At 34.9% G+C, this 10,717-nt stretch overlaps 1 long non-coding RNA gene across 1 annotated transcript; it reads left to right on the plus strand.

The window, feature by feature from the left end:
* Nucleotides 1-3,350: 3,350 nt before the first annotated feature.
* LOC130903040 (uncharacterized) lies at nucleotides 3,351-3,674 on the plus strand. The gene is made up of 2 exons (XR_009060527.1): nucleotides 3,351-3,563; nucleotides 3,616-3,674. It is a non-coding gene; the product is annotated as an uncharacterized LOC130903040 (long non-coding RNA).
* The last annotated feature ends 7,043 nt before the right edge of the window (nucleotides 3,675-10,717 follow it).

Raw genomic sequence — 10,717 nt, forward strand, 5'->3', positions numbered from 1 at the left:
TTGATCCATTTGGTCGAAAGATACAAAAAACTACAGGAAGAGGTGATTCAACTGTTTTTGGTATTTGTAATAACTGCAAATCATCAATGGATTATTTCTTGTAGGAAATACTAGCTATAATAATTCAGACTGATTTAGAACAATTTTCAAATTCAGTGGTAAGTTCAGTAATTACTCATTTTGTACTGGATATTGTGAACAATTTAAAATTTTTGTATCTCTTAGATAAACCCCAACAAATTGGTATTGTGTGTTACATAACCCTAAAGTGATGAAAACGTTATTTTGGAGTAGGTAACCTCAAATATTTGAGAATCCCAAAGTGGGGGGGTTATTGTCTTCCCCGATTTGAACTATACGACGATGTATTTATAAGTTGGTAGCCTAGACCAGTTCCATGCATAAACAAAATATTGCGTTACCATAGCATACCGAACAATAACTTATTAAAAGTGTCAGTGTTAAGTTTTACGTCAAAAACGTAAACCAGAGTTACGCAATAAATTGAAAGAAAAAATATGTCCACCGAAAATGTGAAAATCGAAAAATTGGAGTATCGAGCCATCATCAAGTACCTGTATTTAGAAGCGTTAAGAGGTGAGCAGATTTACGAGGTAAATTTTCCATTGAAGATGATGACCGATCGGGAAGGCCAGCCCTGTGTCAGTCCTCGAAAATATCGATACAGTTTATGACAACAAAGCAACAATGGATGGAATGGCGACACTCTGGTTTTCCCAGACCTAAGGAGTTTCGTGTTCAAAATTGTGCTAGAAAAGTTCTTGCTCCAGTTTTTTGGGATTGCCATGGAGTAATCATGATTGATTTTTTTAATAAGGGTAGAACAATAACTGGAGATTACTATCCGACATTACTGATCACTCAACTGAAAAAAAGTTCAATAGGTCGTAAATTTTCTCCCAACGATGAGGTAATAAAAGGTGTGGAGGTCTTGTTGCGTAATAAAATATTTTGTCATTGAAATTTTGTTTGGTTTTATAGTAGGCTAAGAATTTTTCAATACATCCTCGTATCACCACAGAACTGCATAACGCAATAAATAACTAAATGATTTTCTTGGTTGTCTAGGGTTCTTTTCTGCTTAAAACGCCGGTTAGAAAGAAAACACTGTTATTACAGAATTTGCGCCTCGCCGTAGGATGGAGTAGAGCAATAATCTCGATCCTACATTGGGCCATTCTGCTCAGAATCCGCCTCGGAATCGTCTCTTTCATAGCTGACCCATGGATTTATATATTCAGCGCATGTTGTCGTTCGATTGGGTCCCTCGTGATCTCCGATTTTAACAACGTCATATCTATCATTTTCTTTAACCTTAACAATTTCGTGTGGATCTAAAAATTTTCTCTTTAATTTTGGATCAGATGTATATACTTCAAAGGGTGTGGTAGTTATGCCACGCTGATAGGTCGAATTAGAGGCAGTCTGTACTTTGTCAACGTATTTGTACCACTTTCCTGGCTCTTCAAAATTGTGATTTGTTAAGATTGGTATAAGGGTCCTATTTGCCCTTTCCGCTTGTCCATTACCTCGTGGGACTCCACAAGTTGTTGACGCATGTTTAATATTTTCTTCTCGGCAATATAATTCGAATTCTTCAGAACGGAACGCGGATCCTCTGTCAGATATTATCATTGACGGGTTTCCAAATATTTTACGCTCACAACATATCACTTCTTTCGTCGTCGTTGATTTTGTTGATTTTAGGATGAAGCATTCCTTCTTTCTTTCGTACAGGACGAAGTGATATATTTTACGCTATTTTTCAAGACAACATGTCACTTCTTTCGTCGTGGTTGATTTTGTTGGATAAAGCCACACAAATTTGAAAAAGTCATCAACTATCACAAAAATGTGCTGATAATTTTTTTGTTCACTGCATTGGTCCTATTTGGTCGACGTAATACGTCTCTAGCGGACCTTCTAGTTTTTGTATATGATGAAGCATTCATTCTTTCTTTCCTTCCTTTTTATTCCATAATATACAAGGTATACAGTTATTTTTAATCGTTTCTATTTTGTCTTTTAGTCTTGGTATGTAAAATTCCTTGTTTACTACTCCTTGTGTTTTTTTCTTTCAAAAATTTCCTATCTCGTGGACTTTTATTATTTTTTAAGTCTGCATGTTCTTTGGAATGACAAGTAATTTTAATCCATTATCGTATTTATACAATATATCATGCTCTAAATAAAAATCTTCATACTCTTCGGTAGTCAAAATCCTTTTTATCGCCATCTGCCTACATCGTCTATACTCAATTTCATACTGAAATTCTTCTAGCATCAGGGCCCATCGTGCAACTCCTGTTGTAAGGTCCCTTTTCTCCATGGTTTTTATGAATGCATTACAGTCTGTAACTATTTTAAATTTCGTTCCTAGCAAGTAGATTCGGAATTTCTTCACACTTTTAATAATGGCGAGTATTTCGAGCTCATAGCTTGTATACTTCATCTCTGCAGGGGTCGTCTTTCTACTCATGTAGTATATCCGGTGAAGCTTCGAATCGTCACTAGATCGCTGCTAAAAGAATGCTCAATAACTATGTATATTTGCATAGGTGTGTAGTTATGATTGGGACTTGTTTGTTACTTACTATGTATCCTAAAAATTTTACCTCGGTTTTCAACAGTTGACACTTTTTCTTTTTCATTTCTAGTCTATATTCTGCAGCTGTCTCTATCCCCTCTTCTTCGTTCGCACTCAAGATGATAACATGTAGTATATAACGTACATTCCTGCAGTCAACTCCCTGAAGACATGAGCGATGAATCGTTGGAAAACTGCTTGACTACTACTTCCAAATGGACATTTCATAAACTCGTACTGACCAATCGGCGTTACAAAAGAAGTATATTTTGTGCTCTTGCTCCAACAGGTACATGAAAAAATCCATTTTTCAAATCAAGGGTGCTGAATATCCTTGCTCTCTGTAAGCTGTCTAGGACATCTTCAATAAGGGGAAGTGGAAATCTATCGCGTATTATATTTTTGTTTAATTTTCGATAATCGCAACAAATTCTGGTTCGGCCATCTCCTCGGTTCGCCGTCATAAGAAAAACAAATGTAAAACTTTTATAACTTTGAGTTTTGCCTGCGTAATGTTGTGACCAATTCTATCTACAGAACTTAACGTTGTCATGATTAAATTAAAATATTTATTCTATGCAAAATATATACATTTTGAAAAAAAAAATAGAAGAAAATAACTCTTTGTCTTTCGTTTATTAAAACTTAATTCTCTACCTTTCTACTCAGAAGACAAATATGCTATATAAAAAAATATGTCGTTTTTACAGCAAAAGAAAAAACAAAATTATCATCTGGACTTGGAATAATAAAAGGAATATGAACAGTGTAGTCTTCTTTAAATTAGCAGGTTTGTCGTAACACTTTATTTTACAATGTTCTGCTATTGCGTACAGCTCTAATGATCAATTTAACAACGGAAAGTATATTAGAAGAAGAGCAATCACAAATTGAATGTAGTGGAAAAGCCAGTCCTTCATCAAGTGGTTTTGAGGATAAATTTGCGAATGAAGAGGTAAGATGAAAATACCAATTTTAAATATAGTAATTTTTAAATTTGTCTGTAGGAAAATGTTGCATCTGGTGATCTGATAGAAAAAACCAATCGCAATCAAGCAGAATATAAGGATACAGAAAAAAATTAAAAAGTAGCAGAATAAATAATAAATGAAATTAGTGATTCTAGAACTACTGAGAATATTGACAATACTCCATCTATTAGTATAACAATCAATAATATGAGTAGTTCAATTGATTCTCCGCTAAATTGGACATTGATCGCTGATTCCTCACAATTGTAACCAGATTTTGTGAAATTAGGATAAAACAATTGGATTATTTATGGAAACTCTAGTTCGAAATACACTTTGATTAGATAATGTTCGCCAAAAGCTCCGGGATTAGAATGTTCTATGACTTTGTTCAATAACCGTCGATCAGATCTGGGTATTTAAATTTCCATAGATAGTGAATATTCATATCATTATATTTGTAATTTGGATTGTAAATAAAGTGAATTCGACTTATATTTTGGATTGATTGATGTCTTATACCTAGTTATTTTCAAACTAAAACTATTTAGATAATGTTTCTGTTTGCCATTGAATACGAGAATTATTCAGAAAATGGGAAAGTTATGAAATTAAGAAAAGTTACTTCACACACTGACGCTAAATATCCATAGGCTTCTTCAAGATTTTTGCCAACAAAAACCGTTTCGCAGATTGTACCTCAATTAAGCTTATTCCAATTATTAAATGATGGTTTTATGTTGTGTCCAAAACGTATCATATAGAACATGAAATTATAGATGCAACTGGGAGTTGTTTCGTCCAAGGAAATTTTATAGTAAATCTAGCTTAAGAATTCGCGCTGAAGTAAATCGAATCGAAAAAAGTCTAGAGTTTTTCACAATAATGGCAGATGAAAATGAGTGGAATAATTAAGAAAGTCCAAACCGGAATTTCCAAGATGTAACTTCTTGCAGTATACAGCAACTTTCCATATCTCCGATTGAATTGAGCCAGGTAAATATAGTTTTCAAAGACACTGTGTAAAACAAGGTGTATAGAAATGCTCGAAGCAGTGTTGACCTTAATGAAACAACTTCCTGCATTCCCCGCTCTTCTAGAAGCTCTTGATAGTTCAACGGAAGGTAGAGGAAGTAATGAATGTGCTTTCCTGCACTCTATTCTGTCGTAAGAGTTCTCATTCGGTGTCTTAGTTCTGTCTGAGAAACTTGGAATAACTTTACCTTCAATTCCAAGCAGAGTACATAGATATGCACATAGCTTCTTAACTCAGATACAGAGAATTCAGGAAAAACGAGTCAACAGTTGTTCATACTTTTATCCGTTACATCCACAACTTTTCTTGAAATAGGTGTTCAGTAGAAATTGAAAATCAAGTACTCGTCTGCTCTCGATTTTTCCAGGTTGGTTTTCACATTTTCCCAGTCGAAATTTGGTCAATTTACTATCACTCTTCTATTATGATGAATATTAATTTTAGAAAATACAAGAATCAAATTTTTTTAGTTTAAGTAATTCTTCGCTCACTGCTGTTTTTCTTTTCTATACTTTTTACGATACACAACAATATTCTAAAAAAATGTTGAGAATCTTTGATTTATGCATCGAAATTACGCGAAAAAAAATTGCTATTTTCAAGTTGTTTTATTGGAATTTATTGAAATTGATAGACTTGAGACATAAGAAAAATTATCGGCTTGATAGTTGAATAATAAATTAAGTCATATTTTTGAAATTTTTGTGCCAAATGGAATTGGGCATCAAATTGACGGAAAGGGGCATAAAAATGATTTATTATTGAAATTTATTTAAATTTAAAAAATAGGATTTTTTCAACAAACTTTATTGAGAAAATTAACAAATTTTTACAAAAATTAGAACGGAAATTTGAATTCCGATAGAAAATTTTTTTAAAAATCACGACACCGCCACTCAAAAGTATTTTTCTGCTATTCTCCTTATACTTCGTCCTCCTTCTCTTCTTCTACTTCTTGCTTCTCCTCTTCTTCTTCGTAGTCTTCGTTTGATTGGATTGCACAGTGACAAATTGACAAGTGTAAAAGAAGCATTAAGAAAACGAATGGTAATACCAATACTGACAACTCCACATCAGATAATACTTCGAATGGCTAATCAAGATGCTAATAGAAAACAAAATGGGGAAGTGAATCGAATAATAGAGGTAAATATTTAAATACAATAAATATATGTAAAAACTTATTGTATAAAGTACAAATCAGCTAAGAAAAGGCCAGACGCGTCATAACTGACAAAGTCCGCAATAATTTCCTTCTCTCTTAGGCCCATTCCATTTATGTGACACTGGCGTTTTTTTACGATTGTTCGATATTTTTCATATAGAAATGCAAGTGCTAAATAGACGCAACGCTGCACGAATGCCGCATGGTCCAAATCAGAATTCGAAGGTAAGTCGTCGCGTAACCATGGATCTATGGAGTGTAGAGAAGGAGGAACATCTCTGGGTTAAAAAATGTGAGCTGATTTTTGATGGGAAAATAGGTGGCGCTGATTATAGAGGGTATTCGCTTGAATTTTACGCGCTGATTTGAAAATAACTGTATAGTAATGCTTTAAATAATGCACCGTGATAATGAAATTAGTAGTATTAAAATAATGAAACGATTAACAAAACAGAATCTCGTTAAATTAACTTTATTATTTAGCTATTTATTTGGTTTAGATAATACATATATTCTAATATGAAAAAAAAGTAGAATCATGTAACAATAATGAAATAGTATAAAAAAAACATTTTGGTTGATTAAAATAAAATATTGAATTTTATCCGTAACTAATATAATAATTATAGCGATATAATTAGATCAATAAAAATAATAGAATAATAAAAAAAATATTTCGGTTCATAAAAATAAAATATTGAACTTCATTAGCAACTAATATAATAGTTATAGTCATATAAAAATATCAATTTTGAATGAATTTTGCTTTCTAAGAGATTCAAACATGACTTACCTTTGGTATTCCAACCGACTTGCTTGTTTTATATTTTGAGATGAACGAATACCACAATCTTTTAAAGAACCACTTATACATCCAGAAATACAACAAGTTTTCACCATGATTTTTTTACTATTTATTTAATATTTTTAAACGTTGTTTAATTCTTTTCACCACCTACATAATATTCTGTTTTCGTTAGTTTATAGAATCTGAAGCTAGTTTCAGATATAGTAAGTGTTTAACTTCAGACCTCAATCTCATAGTACAATCAGCGCCACGTATTATCCCTACAGAATTCAGACCATATTTTAAACGTACCGTCCATAAGAGATGTTACTCCTTCTCTACACTCCATACATGGATCTATTACCATCCCGAGCCTCTCTTCGATATTGCCAAGCCTTTACTTAGGAAGGAAAGTACGGTAATATTATAAATAATTTGCGCTTATGGTCAGATGCATAACCGAACGAACATCGGACATTCAGCATTTAGTATTATTCGTTGTTCAGTAGATAGTGTGATTTATTGTGTTCGGTGTTATTTTTTAGTCTGTGCCATAGTTTATTCTACAGATAGCGCTGTTTTTGAACATTAGGGACAAAATCGTTTTAATAATGTCCGCAAAAAAAGTTGGAAAGCAAGGTCTTGGTTGGATATCTTGATTGAAAATGTTTTAAAGTGGACTGTATACAATGTGAGAAGCACAATAAAACGATTTGTTTCGATTTTCACTTTATTGTACAAATGCTTTGTGTGCCTGAACAAAAAACGCTGTTGGCCTCGTGGCTCCTTGATGATTGATGTCTGTCTTCTTCTGCGCAAGCCCGGTTACTCTAGGTAGGCGCATGTACCAAGTTCAGTAGCGCACTCAACATAATTTAAATATATACATTAAATGGTTAAACATACCGGCCTCCTTGAAAGGCTCGACTTTCAAACGACAAATAATATAAAAAATTATGAAATTTATATGTGTTTTCAAACAACTTAAAAGTAAAATGTCAAAATAAATGTCAATCACTAAGAAACACTTTTTAAACGTCTATGGGTAGGACGCAAATTTCTGACACCGCCCTCTTCAGGATTCCATTCTTCGCACGGAGGGTAACTACTCTAGTGATGCCATCGCTGCCTGGATGCAGCTTAACAATGCGAGCTAAAGCCCAATACAATGGCGGCGAATTCTTATCCTTCAATAAGGCGAGAGCTCCTATATTGAGAAGTTCTTTACTTGCAGTTTTCCACTTTACACGTTGCTGCAAAGTTGAGACGTTTTCGGAAGACCAACGTCGCCAATAATGATGATACATTTGCTGCAGTGCATGATACGTTGATAGCCTGTTAACTGGTATTTGCTGAACGTTTGATTGAGGTATGGCCTTCAACACGTCGCCAATTAAAAAGTGACTGGGAGTTAAAGGACAAAGGTCGTTGGGATCATCGGTTAATGGGATGAGAGGTCTAGAATTAAGAGTGGCCTCCACCTGAATGCATAGGGTGGTAAAATCTTCCAAAGACAAGCAGTTTAGACCTATCACTCTTTTTAGATGATATTTGGCCGATTTCACAGCCGATTCCCACAAACCACCCATATGCGGGCTGTTCGCAGGGTTAAAATGCCACCGAATTCCTTGTGTGTCACAAAATGTAGAAAATGAATTGTCTTGTTCTAATGTTTTTAGGAACGATCGCAAATCATTGTTTGCTCCAACGAAACATCCCCCATTGTCAGAATATATATCACTGCATAGACCGCGCCGTGAAACAAATCTTTTGAGGACATTTAGAAACGAATTTGCAGTTAAATCAGTTGCTACCTCTAAATGCACAGCCTTGGTAGTCATGCAAATAAAAATACACAAATATGCCTTTATAAATTTTCTATTTCTGTGCTTAACTTCCTTGACCGAAAATGGCCCCGCGTAATCGATGCCACTGCTTAAAAACGGTCTAGCTTGTGCGAAGCGTACGCTAGGTAAGTTTCCCATTTTTTCATTGTAAGAGCGAGGCTTTACTCGAAAGCAAGTTATACATTGATGTAAAATCTTTTTGACAATTTGTTTACCCCGCAATGGCCAAAAGTTGTTTCTGAAAGAGGCCAAAGTTGCTTGAGCGTCAGCGTGTAATAATAATGTATGCTCTCTTTCGATTAGAAGGCACGTGACGTGACCATTATGAGGTATGACGTAAGGGAATTTTTTGTCAAATGAAAAGTTTGAATTGACAATTCTCCCCCCTACCCGTAATAAATGATCGCTATCTAAAAATGGGTTTAAAGTTAACAATTTTGAATGAGCGTTTAGCGGTTTATTTTTAATTAAACATTTTATTTCTTCCGCAAAATGCACTGATTGCGTTGCCCTTATAATACTTTGTTTTGCCAGTTTTAATTCGTGCACTGTGAGTTTTGTACCGTATATTCTATCATTTTTTGCACGTAATGTGTTACCTTTAAATCGTAAAATCCACGCTATGACTCTGTTTAATTTGTCGAAATTAGAATATCTCTCGAATATCGTACTATCAGCTATAATTACATTTTGTGTTAACGCGGAATTTTTTACCTCTGGTAATTCATTGAGTGGTAAAAAATTATTAATCGTGACCGGTTGATTAGGATTGCTTAGAAAGAATGGCCCGTTCCACCACATGTCGCATTCGAGCAGCTGACTGGGTAGTGATCCTCTCGAGATGTCAGCCGCGTTATGTTCGGATTTTACATGTTGCCAATTTTCGATTTTGGATTTTCCTTGTATGTCCGCTACGCGGTTTGCTACAAATGTTTTTAAAAGTGCGGGTTCCGTATTTAACCACGATACAACGATGGTTGAATCAGTATAATAAAAAATGTTAGATATACGACAAGTAAAAGCCTCCATGAGCTTAGCTGTCAGATTCGTTGCTAATAAAGCTGCGTTTAGCTCCAAGCGTGGCAACGTGACAACCTTTAAAGGTGCTACTCTTGATTTAGCACAAATTAAACGTACAGAGCATTGTCCGGAGTTATCTACAGTTCGTAGGTATGAACATGCACCATACGCGATAGTAGATGCATCGCTGAAAATGTGAATTTCAATAATATTGGCTTTGGGAACTGTTATTTGTCAAGGAATTTTAATTGGAGCCAAAATAGGTAATTCCTTTTGTAAATGAATAAACTCTGAAATTATTGGTGAAGGAGCAATTTGATCCCAATCTACTTTGTGCTGCCAAAGTTTTTGCATGATAACTTTGGCTTTAACAATTACTGGACCGACCAAGCCCAATGGATCGAATAACTGAGCAATTACGGAGAGTATTTCGCGTTTTGTGAAATTGTTATTTTCAATTTGTATTGAATCTGTGCTGAAATTTAGCGTGTCTGATTGAGAGTTCCAGACAAGCCCTAAAGTTTTTGATTGGTCATCGGTTGATAGATAATGATCTGGTAGATCTGAAATGTTGTTAATATCGTTGAAAATGTTTGGTTTGTTAGTTTTCCACTTCCGAAGAGGAAAGGATCCACTTTCTAAAATGTTGGTGATGTTTTGCCTCAAAATTTGTGCATTTTCAATGGTGTCTGTACCAGTGATGAGGTCATCAACATAAAAATCGCGAGTTATTACTTGTGATGCTACTGGGTACTTTTTACTGTTTTCTAAAGCGAGTTGGTGCAAGCATCGTATAGCAATGAATGAAGCTGGAGCTGTGCCGTATGTTACGGTGTTTAATGTGTAGACTTCTAGAGGCAGGTTTGGATCCGAACGCCACATAATTCGCTGTAAATCACGTTGCTCTTCTACAATTTCCACCTGCCGGTACATCTTCTCTATGTCCGCTACCATTGCTACATTGTGTTGTCTAAAACGAATGATGATAGCAAAAAGATCTTCCTGTATTGTAGGACCCACCATTAGCGTATCATTCAACGAAATACCGTTTCCTGTTTTGGCGGATGCATCGAACACCACTCGTAGTTTAGTGGTTGCACTATCCTTCACGACACCATGATGTGGTAGGTAAAAAACTCCCTTTCCATCCACTTCCGTTGCCCACGTCGGCACCTTGGTCATGTGCCCGAGTTTTTCATATTCCCTCATGAACTCCGAATATTATTGACGTATGACTGTATCATTGATCAGTTTACTTTCTAATTTGTGAAACCTTTTAATCG

This window comes from Diorhabda carinulata, chromosome Y, assembly GCF_026250575.1.
Source record: "Diorhabda carinulata isolate Delta chromosome Y, icDioCari1.1, whole genome shotgun sequence".
NCBI classification, from domain to species: Eukaryota; Metazoa; Arthropoda; class Insecta; order Coleoptera; family Chrysomelidae; genus Diorhabda; species Diorhabda carinulata.